The sequence below is a fragment of the Oncorhynchus gorbuscha genome, linkage group LG23 (genome assembly GCF_021184085.1).
Source record: "Oncorhynchus gorbuscha isolate QuinsamMale2020 ecotype Even-year linkage group LG23, OgorEven_v1.0, whole genome shotgun sequence".
Classification (NCBI taxonomy): Eukaryota; Metazoa; Chordata; class Actinopteri; order Salmoniformes; family Salmonidae; genus Oncorhynchus; species Oncorhynchus gorbuscha.
In genome coordinates this window covers 40,587,833-40,607,813 of record NC_060195.1, presented here as the reverse complement: position 1 = coordinate 40,607,813, position 19,981 = coordinate 40,587,833, and the positions used below count along the sequence as shown (strand labels likewise).

Sequence of the window (19,981 nt, the reverse complement as noted above, 5' to 3'; positions counted from 1 at the left end):
GGTTAGTGATTCATTTTATCTCTCTCTTTCTGCTTTTTGTAACTCCTCACTTTGGCTGGAAAAATGTCTGTGTTTTTCTGTGACTTGGCGCTGACCTAACATAATCACATGGTATGCTTTCTTCATAAAGCCTTTTTGAAATCGGACATTGTGGTGGGATTAACAACAAGTTTATCTTTAAAATGGTGTATAATACTTGTATGTTTGAGGAATTTTAATTATGAGATTTCTGTTTGAATTTCACTGGTGTTGTCAAATCGATCCCGTTAATGGGATTTCAGCCATAAGAAGTTTTAAGTTAGATGGGACATTTTTTTCAATTTCTCAATGATAGAGACCACTGTGCCCTTGGAAACTTTCAACAATCTAGAAATTGTTTTATACCCATCCCCAGATATATGCCTCATCACAAATCTCAGAGATCTACTGACAGTTCCTTGGACTTCATGATATCGTTTCTGCTCTGACATGAACTGTCAACTGTGGGACCTCACTGTATATAGACGGGCGTGTTTCTTTCTAAATCATGTCAAAACAGTTTAATTACCTTCAGGTGGACTCCAAATTGTAGCGACATCGCAAGGATGATCAAAGGAAATTGGATGTACCTGAGCTTAATTTGGAGTGTCATAGCAAAGTGGTGTGAATACTTATGTAAATGAGATATTTCTGTATTCCAATACATTTGCTAAAGTATTGTTGCGACATTGTATTAATTAATGTTACGACTGTTGCTCATCGAATGATTAAAGTTTCTAATTGCATGGTTGAATCAAGCAACCATCAAGCAATTATTGACTCATTCACCTGGGGCACCATTGGAAAACTAGTTTTTATTGAGTTTCTATTTCCCAAATTAACTCAAAGAATATCAGAATATCGACTTTACAACAGCCGCTAATTAACCAGTTACCTCTACCATCTCATTCTGAACGTCGTATAGTCCGTGAATCTGCACGGACCCGGGTCTCACCAATGAGTTCGTACCACACCAATCTTAGTTGAATATTTATTTATTAAAAAGCTAAAATGATGATAAAAGATACACATTATAGGCTATTGATTAGAACTTAGTATAACGGGCCAACACACTATGGCGCGTGTTACCCAAAATGGGGATTTCAAAGAGAGAGAGAGAAAAAAGAAATTACACGAGAGAAATATATATGTGGGTGAATTTGTCAGCTATGCTTTTCCAACCCTATCCTTCCCCAAACTGCCGCTCTTATGGGTCAGAATATAATGATGTAATTACGTGGGGAAGTTATCTGTGGATCCTCCGTGTGGACCGTTCAGGCTGCTCGATGATGCACTTCTCCGGTGCGCCTTTCTGTTCGCCCTCACGATGTCAGTGTCTTTTTGGCTTAGGAGTCTGTTCCCTCACCCTTGCTATGGAAGGGGTCTTCTGAGGACAGACGGCTCTGTAGCTCAGAGCTCACAGCATAGGAATGAAACCTCTTAGATACCACGATTCGCTGGGATTGGATGCTAAGGGGTCCGGCTTGAATTCACCCGCTTAGACACAGCTACTCATCCGTAGCTTGGGTAGAAAAATATTTCTTTGTCTTCAAACTTGTGTTGCGTTCTAGATTCGTTGACTTTTTAGACCTTAGCTGCAGCTTGGGTCACGCAGTCTTTACATTTACATTTAAGTCATTTAGCAGACGCTCTTATCCAGAGCGACTTACAAATTGGTGCATTCACCTTATGACATCCAGTGGAACAGCCACTTTACAATAGTGCATCTAAATATTTTAAGGGGGGTGAGAAGGATTACTTTATCCTATCCTAGGTATTCCTTAAAGAGGTGGGGTTTCAGGTGTCTCCGGAAGGTGGTGATTGACTCCGCTGTCCTGGCGTCGTGAGGGAGTTTGTTCCACCATTGGGGAGCCAGAGCAGCGAACAGTTTTGACTGAGCTGAGCGGGAACTGTACTTCCTCAGTGGTAGGGAGGCGAGCAGGCCAGAGGTGGATGAACGCAGTGCCCTTATTTGGGTGTAGGGCCTGATCAGAGCCTGGAGGTACTGAGGTGCCGTTCCCCTCACAGCTCCGTAGGCAAGCACCATGGTCTTGTAGCGGATGCGAGCTTCAACTGGAAGCCAGTGGAGAGAGTGGAGGAGCGGGGTGACGTGAGAGAACTTGGGAAGGTTGAACACCAGACGGGCTGCGGTGTTCTGGATGAGTTGTAGGGGTTTAATGGCACAGGCAGGGAGCCCAGCCAACAGCGAGTTGCAGTAATCCAGACGGGAGATGACAAGTGCCTGGATTAGGACCTGCGCCGCTTCCTGTGTGAGGCAGGGTCGTACTCTGCGGATGTTGTAGAGCATGAACCTACAGGAACGGGCCATCGCCTTGATGTTAGTTGAGAACAACAGGGTGTTGTCCAGGATCACGCCAAGGTTCTTAGCGCTCTGGGAGGAGGACACAATGGAGTTGTCAACCGTGATGACGAGATCATGGAACGGGCAGTCCTTCCCCGGGAGGAAGAGCAGCTCCGTCTTGCCGAGGTTCAGCTTGAGGTGGTGATCCGTCATCCACACTGATATGTCTGCCAGACATGCAGAGATGCGATTCGCCACCTGGTCATCAGAAGGGGGAAAGGAGAAGATTAATTGTGTGTCGTCTGCATAGCAATGATAGGAGAGACCATCTGAGGTTATGACAGAGCCAAGTGACTTGGTGTATAGCGAGAATAGGAGAGGGCCTAGAACAGAGCCCTGGGGGACACCAGTGGTGAGAGCGCGTGGTGAGGAGACAGATTCTCGCCACGCCACCTGGTAGGAGCGACCTGTCAGGTAGGACGCAATCCAAGCGTGGGCCGCGCCGGAGATGCCCAACTCGGAGAGGGTGGAGAGGAGGATCTGATGGTTCACAGTATCGAAGGCAGCTGATAGGTCTAGAAGGATGAGAGCAGAGGAGAGCGAGTTAGCTTTAGCAGTGCGGAGCGCCTCCGTGATACAGAGAAGAGCAGTCTCAGTTGAATGACTAGTCTTGAAACCTGACTGATTTGGATCAAGAAGGTCATTCTGAGAGAGATAGCGGGAGAGCTGACCAAGGACGGCACGTTCAAGAGTTTTGGAGAGAAAAGAAAGAAGGGATACTGGTCTGTAGTTGTTGACATCGGAGGGATCGAGTGTAGGTTTTTTTCAGAAGGGTTGCAACTCTCGCTCTCTTGAAGACGGAAGGGACGTAGCCAGCGGTCAGGGATGAGTTGATGAGCGAGGTGAGGTAAGGGAGAAGGTCTCCGGAAATGGTCTGGAGAAGAGAGGAGGGGATAGGGTCAAGCGGGCAGGTTGTTGGGCGGCCGGCCGTCACAAGACGCGAGATTTCATCTGGAGAGAGAGGGGAGAAAGAGGTCAGAGCACAGGGTAGGGCAGTGTGAGCAGAACCAGCGGTGTCGTTTGATTTAGCAAACGAGGATCGGATGTCGTCGACCTTCTTTTCAAAATGGTTGACGAAGTCATCTGCAGAGGGGGGGAGGGGGAGGAGGATTCAGGAGGGAGGAGAAGGTGGCAAAGCGCTTCCTAGGGTTAGAGGCAGATGCTTGGAATTTAGAGTGGTAGAAAGTGGCTTTAGCAGCAGAGACAGAGGAGGAAAATGTAGAGAGGAGGGAGTGAAAGGATGCCAGGTCCGCAGGGAGGCGAGTTTTCCTCCATTTCCGCTCGGCTGCCCGGAGCCCTGTTCTGTCTTCTATGTAAATTCTATACTCACAGGTTTTATACCCTTGGGTCAGAAGTGGGCATAACCGCCTTTAGGGAAATTCTCTGGGCGTACCAAGTTAATGAGGCAAGTCAAGATTTTACTCAAAGCCAATTTTAGACAACTAACTTAACATTTCATCTTTACCAAAACATTTCCTTTGATTTGGACATTTTCCACACAACGTACAATGTATAAACATCAAACATATACTAGGAAAACTCTTCACATTACAATGTTTTCTTATTAACGTCCTCTATTAACCTTTTTAATAACAAAACAAAAATGACATACATTTTCATATTCCATCTATAGTCATGCACACCATTGTGGCTGATGGAAACCATGGTTCCAAAGTCCCTTTATTTCATGTTTAATGTTATGAGGCTGGTTCTCCATAGTAACAGGACAAAGGAATTTGTCTGTTCCCTGAGATTTACCAGGGGCATGAGGGGTCATAAAACCCCCACATCTTCAGACCCCTAAATCTCTCCTCCTCTGTTGGGGTTGAGAGATAATCTGTAGGGTTGTGGTCTCCTGTAACCTGACCTCATCAGGACAGATATGACAGTATCTAAAAACATGTTTTCACTTTGTCATTATGGGGTATTGTGTGTAGATGGGTAAGACAAAATGTGGATAAATCAAGGGGTATGAAAGCTTTATGTAGGCACAGTATAGCTTATCTTTCATAATATTTCCCCTAATTGTTATGCAGGTGAATGAGGACCCAAAAGCGACTTGGCGAAAACAGAGTCTTTAATCCAGTAAAGTAAAAATACAATCATAAGGCATAATTCCACTCGTAATGACGAGAACAGACTGGAGACTCGATCAAGAACTGCAGGTTGCCTCGGGAAGGCACTTGAACGTAGCAGACTCAGACACCTGCTCACCACGCAGCATCTGAGGGAAACACGACACGACAGGGCGATACACAGACACAGCACGGTGAACAATAGACAAGGATCCGACAGGGCAGAAACGGAAAACAAGGGGAGAAATAGGGACTCTAATCAGGGAAGAAGATAGGGAACAGGTGTGGGAAGACTAAATGATTGATTAGGGGAATAGGAACAGCTGGGAGCAGGAGCGGAACGATAGAGAGAAGAGAGAGAGGAAGAGAGAGAGAAAAAGGGAACGAACCTAAAAAGACCAGCAGGGGGAAAACGAACAGAGGGAAAAGCAAAATGACAAGACAATCTAAGACAAAACATGACACTAATGCTTTGCAAGGTGCGTATTAGAAAGAGGTAGGCTATCTTTATTGTTGTTTCATTCCTTCCTTTCTTTCAGCAGTTAAATGAAATGTTTCGTTGTGCTGATCTTCATAATTGAAATGACATGCTGAATAATATTGGACTAGAATAAGATGCAGATAGATTATTTGTGAAGAGAAGAAAAGGTATCTACACTACCGGTAAAAAGTTTTAGAACGCCTACTCATTCAAGGATTTTTCTTTATTTTTACTACAGTGGGCAAAAAAGTATTTAGTCAGCCACCAATTGTGCAAGTTCTCCCACTTAAAAAGATGAGAGAGGCCTATAAATTTTCATCATAGGTACACTTCAACTATGACAGACAAAATGCTACAATTTTTAGAGGCTGGTAACTCTTAACTTATCCTCTGCAGCAGAGGTAACTCTGGGTCTTCCTTTCCTGTGGTCGTCCTCATAAGAGCCAGTTTCATCACAGCGCTTTCTGTTCTTTTTGCGACTGCACCAGAAGAAACTTTCAAAGTTCATGAAATGTTCCGTATTGACTGAACTTCATGTCTTAAAGTAATGATGGACTGTCATTTCTCTTTGCTTATTGTAGCTGTTCTTGCCATAATATGGACTTGGCCTTTTACCAAATAGGGCTATTACAACACAATGTATTGGCTCAAAGGTATTAAGAAGGAAATAAATGCCAAAAATGTACTTTTAACAAGGCACACCTGTTAATTGAAATGAATTCCAGGTGACTACCTCATGAGGCTGGTTGAGAGAATGCCAAGAGTGTGTAAAGCTGTCATGAAGGCAAAGGGTGGCTATTTGAAGAATCTCAAATATAAAATATATTTTGATTTGTTGAAAACTTTTTTGGGTTACTACATGATTCCATATGTGTTATTTCATAGTTTTGATGTCTTCACTATTATTCTACAATGTAGAAAATAGTAAAAAATAAAGACAAACCCTTGAATGAGTAGGTGTTCTAAAATGTTTGACTGGTAGTCTATCCATCGATCCATTCATCTGTGTACACTACGTGACCAGAAGTATGTGGACACCTGTTCATCGAACATCTCATTCCAAAATAATGGCTATTAATATGGAGTTGGTCCCCCCCTGTGCTGCTACAACAGCCTCCACTCTTCTGGGAAGGCTTTCCACTAGATGTTCGAACATTGCTTGTTGAAAGTCACTAAGCTCTTCTGTAAGGCCATTCTACTGCCAATGTTTGTCTTTGGAGATTGATTGGCTGTGTGCTTGATTTTATACACTTGTCAGCAACGGGAGTGGCTGAAATATCTGAATCCACTAACTTGAAGGGTGTCCACATACCTTTGTATACATAGTATATATGGTATTGATGGAAAGAGAAAGACGGAGAGCTCACGTGCGTGCACTGATTTGAAGCAATGATTTTCGAGTGATGCGTTTTAAAACTCTGCAGCTGCAAAAATATATATCTTTACAATAAAATTGTTTTTAAAGTTAGATGGAGATGTGTAAATTAGAAGCACATTCAGTCCTTATTTTACTGTAGCATATTATGCTGCAGCAATTGTAGGCCTACATGTCACAAGACAAAGACTGACCAGACTGACCATGATGAGATGATACATGCATTGTGAACTGCACTACATGATGAGATGCGCCGTCTTTCCCCCAGCCTAAGCATCGATCATGTAGATAGAAGAGAGAAGGCCATAGATAGAGAAGTCTGATTTAGGAATTGCATATCATTTAACAGTTCCATTTCACATTCATATAAATAGTTTATTATAATTTACCAGTTTCTTGCAGTTAGTTATCCCGGGAAAAGGGAGGGTGTTTGGGCTGGAAATATTGGTAAATCTGGTTCCCGCTATTCAACCCTAATGTTGAACCCTTGTCTCTCTAGAATGAAAAGTTGACAGACAAAAAGGTGAAATAATATGATGACACTTGACATACCTTGTTATTCTGGTGTCGTTCATGAATTTGTAAAACATTGATGCATTTCAAAATGTTGCACATGATTACTGTGCTCTGACAGATGGCAACAATAACTCCGTCATGCTTCACAAATACTTAGCTTTCCCCTTGTTACAAGTGTTGGTTATTGACTAAGTATGCACACTAGGAGGAATAAAATCATGAATTAATACATTCATTAATGAAATAGGTTACACACCTACATGGATGGGTCTTGCTGAAATGATTGTTTAAATTCGGAAACATGTCATGCCAATAATGGAGATTTAGCTTTTGTGTTGCTTTACTCAAATGTAATGTCAACCCGAAATGCTTCCCTGTTTTGAAACAATAGAAACTGAATTATGAGGCATGGACAAAATAAAGAAAATGTATTCCTTTTCATTTCTAGATGCAATTAGGGAACATGGGCAATTGGAAATGGCACTCCCAAACTTTCAGATTTAACCCCACTTTTATTTAGAGTAAACACACCAAACTGAAGAAAAAAAGACTAATAATTTAATGTTTCATAATTTTTTCACTATTTAATGTAATGAAGTTCATATTTAACCATTTAAAAAAAACTATTTTTAGCTCTTCTCTTATGTGGAGGAGAGATGAATGAATCATACGCACATGTACGTGAATTAAGATGCCAACCTTGTGACCTTGTCAATGTAATTCCCCGGAGTTAATCTCTCTGCATTTAGTTTTTAATTTACTTCAGGTTACCAAGGAAACAAACCAAATGGAAGCTGCAAGACTCATTATCAATAGGCAAACTCTGACAACATACACTAAAAAACAGTAAGACTTTATAGTCATTGCTGTCACAGTATTTTCAGATTATTGTGTAATATCATAACATGGCAGCAGGGGGCATTATAGTAAACATATTTAAAGCTGGACAGACTAGTGTGTTGACCTAAAGTCCTAAACGGTATACCTTTTATGGGCATGAAGAGGATGTGAGTTGATTTTGGCAAAGGTAAGAAACAATGTAGGATTCCAATCATTTTGAATAATGAAATATAACCTGATTTATGAAAAATGAGATTAGTTCAACTGTCTTTCCTTACTATAATCAAAGAAGCAAATGGCTACATGAACAGACAAAACTGTTGTGAGTAAAAGAGAGAAAAAACCCACACAGTACAGTACATGCATATATTATGTCACTACCAATACTGTACTCAGACACAATACTCTACTATAATTGAGACATTTCCTCCTTATTTCACTCCAGTTTGGGGTTGTTGTTGAGTTGCTCACACATTATTGACTGCTGTGACATGCAGATGCTAACCAGTGAGGTGTGTCTGTGTACAATTGGGATAGCAGCAGCAGGACACAACAAGCATGAGTCACAGCCCTCAGCCCTTTGCCTAGCACTTGTCAGTGACATGCGCTCAGCCAACCGTCTATGAAGTAATGTTTCTTAATTATGCTTTAATTGCTTTGTGAAATTGCAGAGTCAAGCACTGACAAATTGTTTGTGTCATTTACAGCCAAGCTATTATTATTATTATTATTATTTTCACGCCGGGGCTGTCAATGCAGTTACTTTGCGTTCTACAGTTTGTAACACATTAGCCCTAAGGGTTAGGAAGTCCAAGAGAAAGAGAGAACTGAACAAAATGGGAGGGTTGATGTTTGACCTGTGTTCGGGGTTAGAGGAGGATGACTGATGTCCTAATATGGATGTAAACATTTTTATTATACAAACAGATTCACCTATTTTTGTATTTTTTTGTTTGTTAAAACGCATCACAATACAAGCCTTTTACCAGATAGAGGTGCTGAAGAAGACACATGGCTGGAACTTTGACTATATAGCCTAATGGCTGACCACATAACGTATAGTAACGCAAAACCTGCTGAATTCTTCGGGAAGAGAAGATTGAGAAAACTGAACTACCAAATGCTGTAACATATGCACTCTGTTTATTTGGCTGATTGGTGATGTCACTTCCTCACCAAAATCTCATATATACTTTAAAAAATGCCACCCCAATTCTTATTGTAGTTATATTTCTCTCCTGGGCTTAGTTCTGGTCTCGGGAGGCAGTCCAAAGACAATTATGGATATCTGTGCACATAATTAATTGCACAATAAATCATTTTCAATCTCCAGTGTTTCTCAGAGACAAAGACTTCCATTGCTAAGTGATTTACCAAATATGATTATCTTCCAATGGCAGTAGATCGAGGAATAAGCTTCATCCCTAAAACAGAAAACAAAGACAAAGCTCTGTACCGGAGTCCAATATGACAGTAATCGTCAAACCATAGAAACAGGTGGAGGAAAGCTTACCGTGATCTCCAAGCTGAAATTATAGGTACCGCATAAGAACAAAAACCTCACAAGACTTTTGTGTAAGACACAATTACACTGAAATGTAACCCCACATATTATTGAACCAAAAATACGCATGATAAAAAGGACCTTTTTGAAAGAGTTGTGTTTCTGATGAATATAGACAATGGTCAGGGCGTTATGAAAACCAACGTATGACCCATAAATTGAACTATTGACCTTCAGGACCATGTCTCGGAGAACATCTTTAGTGGGCAATAAAATAAAAAAACTCCAACAATTGGGCGTAACAGTGGTGGACAGTTTTTATGTCCAGGTTTGCAGTGTGTTAACACATGATTTCCCAGATCTGCTTCTTCTAAGCAGCCTCATTTAGATATTCAGGACATAAACAAACAAAAAAAATGTATGAGAGAAAAAAAAAACTGTGACGTTGATGCGTTTCCTCATTGGACCTGGGCAATACCTCTATATCTCCCTCTGCTCTGGTGACGCTAACCACCCAGGGAGATGCTTAAGTATCAGATGTAACCCGTCAACCACATCCTTTGCAAGAGCACTCTGGCTATTTCCACTAGACTCACTACACTTCTCCTCTGTTCAGCCGCTCCCAAACAGCATCCAGGAGCTCCTTACGTAAGACCTAACTTTCATTAGCCGGCCGCCGTCTAGCCTGGGATTGTTTAAACAAGCAAGCCGACCCACTGATGACACCCACACCAATCCCTAGGCAAGGTGTGTTATTCAGACAGAGAAATCAATGGGGACTGCTGGGAAATAGAACACACAGAAATGCATCAAAACACCATCTTACCTGCTGCTAACAAGGTCCTTAAAGAGTGTTGCTGTACGTGGATGTGTGTTTTGTTAAAGGGGGTAGGGGTGGCGGGGGGGGCTGAATCAATTTCACACGAGTGCATCGAGGAGACCTGAAGCAGACATCTTGATCTGTCCATCAGCCTCTGTTTTGAGCCCCACCTTCAGGAAATGGAAGAAATGCACTATTAGGTCAACAGTGACGGAGGGGCCAACGATGTGTGACCTATCTGGGTGATAATAGCCATTAGCATTGCAGGAAACCAAGCATCAGGATGATCACTGACCATGCCTCTGCAGGTGACATCACCTCAGCTGACAAGGCGAGAGGAGAGTTGCCATCGGGGAAAGATTAGACAGAAGTACACTTTCACCGTAAGAGGATGCTATGGATATGGCACATGTCATGGCACAGTGGACATGGCAGAGTGTAATAATTGACCATGTAGGCTTCTGTAACTTATCAGTGGAAATCTGTCCAAAGTTGGCAGAGACCCTATAAAGACCCTCGATACCTAACGACCAGAGAGAATTACATAGCACACTTTCCCACTTCCTCACCAAGTCCCTACCCACTGGGCACAGTGGTTGAACCAACGTTGTAAAAAAATACAAAGTAAACTTTTTTTTTTAAGGTGATATTTAAACCACAGGATTTGTCATCATGGAAACCAATTTTCAACATAGACGAACCTTGTATAAAATATGTTGAATTTGTACCTTTGAAACAATATCAGATCTTCAATGTTAAATTGACTATCAGGAAAAAAACAATAGGCTGAGCAGCACTTCCTATTTGGAGAATTGATCTATCCCTTTGGTCTCACATCTAGTGTTTTAACCAAGCCCAGCTTCGATATGTCACTGACTACTACCAATATGCAATGGTTAGAATGACAATTAATCTCTTAATAACTAAATACATTCTCTGTTGCTATAGAAGTCATTCCAAGGGGTAGGTTTAATAAGGATCTGCCCCTTTTTCCCCAATTTTCACCTAAGATGACATACCCAAATCTAACTGCCTGTAGCAAGGATATGCATATTCTTGGTACAACTTGAAAGGAAACACTTAAGTTTGTGGAAATGTGAAAGAAATGTAGGAGAACACAATAGATCTGGTAAAAGACAATCCAAAGAAAAAACAACTTTATTTTGTATTTTTTTGTACCATCTTTGAAATACAAGAGAAAGGCCATAATGTATTATTCCAGCCCAGGTGCAATTTAGAATTTGGCCAATAGATAGCAGCAGTGTATGTGCAAAAATGTTTTAGACTGATCCAATGAACCATTGCATTTCTGTTTAAAATGTTATATCAAGACTGCACAAATGTGCCTACTTTGTTTATTAACAACTTTTCTTATTCAAAATTGTGCACTTTCCACAAACATTAGCATTGGATATTATTTCACTGTAATAGCATCTGTAAATTGGCAGTGCAGTTAGATTAACAAGAATTTAAGCTTTCTGCTAATATCAGATGTCTATGTCCTGGGAAAAGTTATTGTTACTTACAACCTCATGCTAATCGCATTAGCCTACGTTAGCTCAACCGTCCCGTGGAAGGGACACTGATCACAAAGCAAATTAAATGTAACCATACTTTATAAGTCATATCATCACTGATACTGTTCCGGTCTACAGTAGTTGCCAAAAGTTTTGAGATTGACACAAATATTAATTTCCTCAAAGTTGGTTGCTTCAGTGTCTTTAGATATTTTTGTCAGATGTTACTATGGAATACTGGAGTATAATTACAAGCATTTCATAAGTGTCAAAGGCTTTTATTGACAATTACATGAAGTTGATACAAAGAGTCAATATTTGCAGTGTTGACCCTTCTTTTTCAAGACCTCTGCAATCCGCCTCGGCATGCTGTCAATGAACTTCTGGGCCACATCCTGACTGATGGCAGTCCATTCTTGCATAATCAATGCTTGGAGTTTGTCAGAATGTGGGATTTTTGTTTGTCCTCCCGCCTCTTGAGAATTGACCACAAGTTCTCAATGGGATTAAGGTCTGGGGAGTTTCCTGGCCAAACTCAAAATATTGATGTTTTGTTCCCCGAGCCACTTAGTTATCACTTTTGATTTAGGTGCAATCTTACTGACAGCAATATCCTTGCCTGTGAAGCCCTTTTTGTGCAAAGCAATGATGACGGCACATATTTCCTTGCAGTTATGTAACCGCTATCGCCCTCTTCGTCTGAGGAGGAGTAAGGATCGGACCAAAGCGCAGCATGGTAAGTGTCCATGATGATTTTAATTAAAGAAAGCACTGAACACTGAATCAAAACAATAAACAAATACGTGAATTTACAAAACCGAAACAGTACCGTGTGGCCCAAACACTCACACGGAAACAAACACCCACAAACCAAAAGTGAAACCCAGGCTACGTATGATTCTCAATCAGAGACAACTAACGACACCTGCCTCTGATTGAGAACCATACTAGGCTGAACACTACCTCCAGGTACCTCCAGGCTCTGATCAGGCCCTACACCCAAACAAGGGCACTGCGTTCATCCACCTCTGGCCTGCTCGCCTCCCTACCACTGAGGAAGTACAGCTCCCGCTCAGCCCAGTCAAAACTGTTCGCTGCGCTGGCCCCCCCAATGGTGGAACAAACTCCCTCACGACGCCAGGACAGCGGAGTCAATCACCACCTTCCGGAGACACCTGAAACCCCACCTCTTTAAGGAATACCTAGGATAGGATAAGTAATCCCTCTCACCCCCCCCCCCCTTTAAGATTTAGATGCACTATTGTAAAGTGACTGTTCCACTGGATATCATAAGGTGAATGCACCAATTTGTAAGTCGCTCTGGATAAGAGCGTCTGCTAAATGACTTAAATGTAAATGTAAAATGTAAATGAACACAAAAACCAACATAGAAAGACAAACAGACTGCCCACCCAAACTCACTCCCTGACCATACTAAAACAAAGAATAAAATAACAGAACTATGGTCAGAACGTGACAAGTTAACCATGGTTGACAGAGGAAGAACAATGATTCCAAGCACCACCCTCCTTTTGAAGCTTCCAGTCTGTTATTTGAACTGGAGTGATCTCCAGCCTTGTCCTCGTCAACACTCACACTGTGTTAACGAGAGAATGACTGACATGATGTCAGCTGGTCCTTTTGTGGCAGGGCTGAAATGCAGTGGAAATGTTTTTGGGGGGATTCAGTTCATTTGCATGGCAAATAGGGACTTTGCAATTTATTGCAATTCATCTGCTCACTCTTCATAACATTCTGGAGTATATGCAAATTGCATATACATATAAATTGCAAAGTATCATACAAACTGAGGCAGCAGACTTAGTGAAAATTAATATTTGTGTCATTCTGAACTTTTGGCCACGACTGTATATATCATGTGCAAAGTCCTCAACAGCTACTGTTTCAATTCAACCCAGGGTTCAACTAAAAATACATATAGGTCTAATGTTTCAAACTTTGGTTGATTTTAAAGATTTAAAGTCAACAATTAATGTTGGATACGTGTCTTCATCTCAACCAAAAATCTAAGCTAAAGAATAGTACTAAATCAAACTTTGAATAAAGTGCATTTACCTTTTTGATTTGATTTAGTCCTATGCTTTGACTTGGATTGTTGGTTGAGATGGAGAAGTAAATCCAACATATACAGTGAGGGGGGAAAAGTATTTGATCCCCTGCTGATTTTGTACTTTTGCCCACTGACAAAGAAATGATCAGTCTATCATTTTAATGGTAGGTTTATTTGAACAGTGAGAGACAGAATAACAACAAAAAAAATCCAGAAAAACGCATGTCAAAAATGTTATAAATTGATTTGCATTTTAATGAGGGAAATAAATATTTGACCCCCTCTCAATCAGAAATATTTCTGCCTCCCAGGTGTCTTTTATACAGGTAACGAGCTGAGATTAGGAGCACACTCTTAAAGGGAGTACTCCTAATCTCAACTTGTTACCTGTATAAAAGACACCTGTCCACAGAAGCAATCAATCAATCAGATTCCAAACTATCCACCATGGCCAAGACCAAAGACCTCTCCAAGGATGTCAGGGACAAGATTGTAGACCTACACAAGGCTGGAATGGGCTACAAGACCATCGACAAGCAGCATGGTGAGAAGGTGACAACAGTTGGTGCGATTATTCGCAAATGGAAGAAACACAAAATAACTGTCAATCTACCTCGGCCTGGGGCTCCATGCAAGATCTCACCTTGTGGAGTTGTAATGATCATGAGAATGGTGAGGAATCAGCCCAGAACTACATGGGAGGATCTTGTCAATGATCTCAAGGCTGGGACCATAGTCACCAAGAAAACAAGAAAGCACATATACATGCCCCTCTGAATTTTGCCAATGAACATCTGAATGATTGGAGGACAATTGGGTGAAAGAGTTGTGGTCAGATGAGACCCAAATGGAGCTCTTTGGCATCAACTCAACTCACCATGTTTGGAGGAGGAGGAATGCTATGATCCCAAGAACACCATCCCCACCGTCAAACATGGAGGTGGAAACATTATGCTTTGGGGGTGTTTTTCTGCTAAGGGGACAGGAGAACTTCACCGCATCAAAGGGACGATGGACAGGGCCAAGTACCGTCAAATCTTGGGTGAGAACTTCCTTTCCTCAGCCAGGGCATTGAAAATGGGCCGTGAATGGGTATTCCAGCATGACAATGACCCCCAAAACACAGCCAAGGCAACAAAGGAGTGGCTCAAGAAGAAGCACATTAAGGTCCTGGAGTGGCCTAGCCAGTCTCCAGACCTTAATCCCATAGAAAATCTGTGGAGGAAGCTGACGGTTCGAGTTGCCAAACGTCAGCCTCGAAACTTTAATGACTTGGAGAAGATCTGCAAAGAGGAGTGGGACAAAATACGAAATGAGATGTGTGCAAACCTGGTGGCCAACTACAAGAAATGTCTGGCCTCTGGTATTGCCAACAAGGGTTTTTGCCACCAAGTACTAAGTCATGTTTTGCAGAGGGGTCAAATACTTATTTCCCTCATTAAAATGCAAATCAATTTCTAACATTTGACATACGTTTTTCTGGATTTTCTTTTTGTTGTTATTCTGTCTCTCACTGTTCAAATAAACCTACCATTAAAATTCTGACTGATCATTTCTTTGTCAGTGGGCAAACATACAAAATCAGCAGTGGATCAAATACTTTCCCCCCTCACTGTAACAAATGATTCATTTTTAGATGAGCTGGATATTGAGTTGTGTTTGGAATTCAACGCAACCAAATATTAACATTTGAAGGAGATGTATTTTCTGCTTGGATAGTTGTCTGCCACTGACAGACTGGCTTTAATTCTGGTTTGTCTACAAATTTAGCATTTATATACCTCCATCACAACCAAAACTTAAAGAATCGGATTAAGCCAGTGGCTCAGATTAAACTTTCCAATCATTGGATACAGAACATCTCCATTAAATGTTGATATTTGGTGACACAAACACAATTCAACATGACTTCTGTAATACAGTAAATAGCATGAAGTTAAGGCTATCTTACAAACTAATGTAACAGTATTTATTTAACCTAATATGAGTAACACATCTATGGCCACATTGAGGTTACTGTGACTAAATGTCTTCTGTAATCATAGAAAGCGTGCATGTTCAAGACAGCATGCAAAGGTCGCTGGTCTGTGGAGATCTTCACAATTGCTATAATAATCTGCGCAGAATCTCAACCAGCATCACCTGCATCATGTACTTTTAATGTCATCTCAACTGCAACCCAGGTCATTTGGTTCTGCTATTAGATGAAGCACAGTGATAACACATGAAGTTCTTGTATAAATACAACATCTACCATTGTATTTCCATTTGAACTTTGTTCTGCTTTTTAAATGGCTGAACATGCACTAATAACACATTTAGATGACAACTAAAACCAAATATCCGACATTGTTTTTCCCATTGGAATTTGGTTGTGCTTTCAGATGATTTAAAAGCATAGTGATAACACATTGGGAATTCAACAAACTCATGGCTTTCTTTTTGAGTGGGTGAATAAAGGTTGAAATCTTATTCATCAACCAAATACTACCAACATGTTGAAATGATGTCGTGCGCCCAGTGGGTAACCAACAGAACTTCTGGGCGTGTCCCGATGGACTCATGGTAGTGCACGGCCTTCTACATTTAATAGTAGGAATTTGGTTATGGGGAACGACTCTTCCTCTTCCTCCTCGCACACATGATGCACAATAACAATAACAGGTAGCGGAATCAGGCCCCACATTTGCTCACAAATAAACACTCCCGAACTCAGAGGAAACGTTACCAAACCAAAGGGTTCCTACAATATGTTCCTTTGTAAGTTAACATGAATGAAGAATATTGATTGAATACATTAGTACACAATGTTCCAGAAACTGACCATGTAAAAAAAAAAAAAAACGCTCATCGTTTCATAGTTGACCGTTCAAACAAAGACTTCCTAGAATGTTTTTGGAGGGAACTAATGGGGCTTAGATGAACATTACACCCTGGAAATGTTGTTTGTAGGGTACTGAGTGAAGTAAATAGGCCAGCACCTATGGTATTTGGTATCCTCATTCTATGCTATTTAACAAAGCTTGGTCGAGGTTTGCTGCACAGACTTGGGAGGGCAAATTAAACTTGAATGGCCAAATGTGTATCTACTTTTGATACCAGAACAAATGACAACATACCCAGTCATTTACATCTGGTCATCAATAAGGGAGAAAGTACACCCAAAATCTTCTTGTTCATATGCTCGACACCTTGCGACTTGTGTGACCAGCTCGTCTTCAGTGATATTGTCCTTATCCTTTGTCATTGGAGCAATGCCTGCCAAGACTAGAGGGACCTATTAGCTGTTTACGCTAAGATCAGGTGTTACTGTACTCACTAACATTAAGACAACTAACCAATCCATCAAACCGTTACACACCGTTACTGTATTGCATATTGGATATGGCCATAGTTGTGATATTTGTTTGAATCAGACATTTTTTAAAAATGGTTTTATGTTTTTTTTTTTACCATGCTCATTCTCAGAAGACCTCTCGGAAATTAAACAAACAGATGTGCAGAGATTACTATTCCTGGGTGTAATCTTTTGAGGCTCTTGTCCAGCATATTTGGTTTCCTTGTTAGATGAAAAATGATTTAATCTCCCATGTCTCCAAAGCTTTTTTTCTCCTGTCATTTTACATTTTGTAGAAAAGGATTCCCAAAATGACCCCAAGAGGAGCTAGTAACTAGATTTGGCCTCTAAATTTGGCCTCCATGGTATCTTTTGACAAGTAAACCACCCAGTACACCATGTTGAATGCGCCAAAGGACACCGGGAACAGGATGCGGGCATACTTGTCGATTTTACTGGTCCCACCCATACTGGCGGTGGTCGGCTGGGAGCATGGCGACTGCTTGGGCTCATTTTTGCCCATCAGCTGAATGTGTTCCAGTTTGGGTCCTAGAAGGTCCCGGAGCGAGGAGTCAGCGGTGGGCTGGCTCTGGTTGGCTAGTATTGTCATTGCTTTTTCAGTTGTGGGTGGAGCCAGGGGCGTGTTCATGGCAGACAGGGTCAAGGAGGAAGTGTTGGGTTGGGTGCGGGGCCAGGGCCAGGGCTGGAGTGTGGTAGGATGATAGCGCCGCCAGTTGCCCCTTTGGATGAAGATGATTGGCCAGACTGGGGTTGTTTCCTGGTTACCCCTCTTGCCGCTGCTGTGCTGTTTGACTCGGCTTTCTGGCCATCTTGCTGGGACATATAGTTCATCCGTTTCCGCAGGTTACCATTGGTGTCAGGGTTATGCTGTGGAGAGGGGAAAAATAACCATCAACCCAAAACTGCAGTGATGTGAATGAATTGTGCACATAGTTCACTCATGTGCAACAATAAGGAAGTCCCTTGAAGTGGAGCAATCTGAATTCAAATGTGACCATTTTTCCTTGATTCTTTGTGATAAGGTACAATATGACAATTGTACTGAGCTGAGAAATATCAACTATGCAGAGCTATACCATGTTAACAGTCAGGCACCACTGATTCTAAGCCTTTCCTATGTGCCCGAATATGACTGGCCTACTTTATACCGCCGACACTCTTTAGTCTGCATACATACTGCACTGCGTGGTAGAATAGCCCAGCTCCCAGACGTTATTTGTGTAGGTTTTCACTCATTTCACACAAGCTTATGTCACAAAGTACTGTTCCATGGGGCGGCATGGCAGTACAGTAAAACATCAAAAGAGCTTATCTCCTGAGAGCTAGCATAGGTTTCAGCCCCAGAAGAGGGAGGTGCTGCACTATAGCCTCACCGGTGATAATTCCCCTACCGGAATGTGCTATCTGGCTAAGCATATCGCTTACTGTCTGAGAGATGTGAGGCGCAGTGCTGTGGACACTAGGCTAGGTTTGACATCACTATGGCTGGGAGGTAAAACGTTTTCGATAAATCTGAGCCACATCAATACACACCGCTGGCCCTAATGCCGAGCTGATTTGATTACTGTTAGCCGTGCGGGTCTGGAGCCACAGCTCTGTAGGAACAGAGTTATATCCTGGCACCAGGGCTTCTGAAACTTGTACAGATGTGCCCCAGCAGTGTTGCTGTGGCAACCTGCTAATCCATTGATGTGCAGTTGTCACTAAAACTGCATTCAGGCGCGATTACTCCGCACGAAGACTTGAGATCCACGGGGCACACTTTAAACAGGGGGAATGTATGGCCTTTTCCCGGTCAGTATCAGCCATCAATCAACAGTTGGACTGTGACATGAGAGCGTTAGCATGTCATTTCCCCTTAACTGAAGGATTGTGTTCATACTGCAGTAGAATGCAAATGCATGGAGTAATGAATTCAATGTAAACATGTTTGATCAACCCCCATTACACGCGATTCTGTACAACTACCCTTTCATGAGAACATGCTGTACGCAGTATGACGAGCAAAAACCAAAAACTTTGTCGGAGCCGTTCATTTTTTGGTAATACCGAAATGGCTCTTTGCAAACATGCTTGCATCACATTGTAAATGTAGGTAACAAATGAAAATGGGACGAATATTCTACAACACGGGTCTTCAAAACACTTAGCTTCATGCTGAAGATTTTATTTTTTAAATGATGAGAAAGCAAGCAAATGTAGGACGTTCAGAGCCTATTTTTTTTATTTTTATTTTATAATATTGCTAAGCCTCTGCGCTGGATTACAAATGGCGTGCATTGATCTAAGCAGACAGTTGTGCAGCTGTACTCTAAATGGGACAAACTTAACATGTATTCATCATTTACTATTCCTATTTGACCTTCAGGAAGTGAATGTTTCTAGCTCGTGATATCACGGAGAGAGTGGGAGAGAAGGGAGAGAAGGCTGGCAGAGAGGGGTACAAAGAGAAAGAGAGGTACAAAGAGAACAAGAGAGGCACAAAGGGAGAGAGCCAGGAAAAGAGACCCTCCAAACATAATAAATTATCAATGCTAAAGTAACCTTTAGTTACTGTATTACTGTATTATATTTTAATAAGTCCATTTATCCAATTTTGAGACTTACAATGAATCTCCATTTGATGATCAGCATACAAATTAACGAAGGGGAATGAACAAGTGCATACTTCAGTCTCTGAAGTGGAAAAGGGTATAGGGAATGAGGATAGGTCTTAACACACCTGCAGAACTTCCTCCTTATCCTTCACTTTCACTGGGGTTGTTTGGGGCGCCGGCGGGCATTTTGGCGGCTTCCTTTTCAGTCTCTCCATCTCTGCATTGGTGAAGTAGTTGACGGCAGCGAACTCTATGAGTGCGGAGAAGACAAAGGCGAAGCACACGGCAATGAACCAGTCCATGGCGGTGGCGTAGGAGACTTTGGGGAGGGAGTGGCGCGCGCTGATGCTTAACGTGGTCATGGTCAGGACCGTGGTGATGCCTGAAAATTTGAAAAAGTTTGTAACCTTGGCTGTAAATTGTAACCAAAATAATAGTCAACACACT

General features: G+C 41.7%; 1 pseudogene; it reads right to left on the bottom strand.

Moving 5' to 3' along the window:
- Positions 1–15,094: 15,094 nt before the first annotated feature.
- Positions 15,095–19,981, bottom strand: part of LOC124010964 — a 30,819-nt pseudogene continuing 25,932 nt past the window's right edge.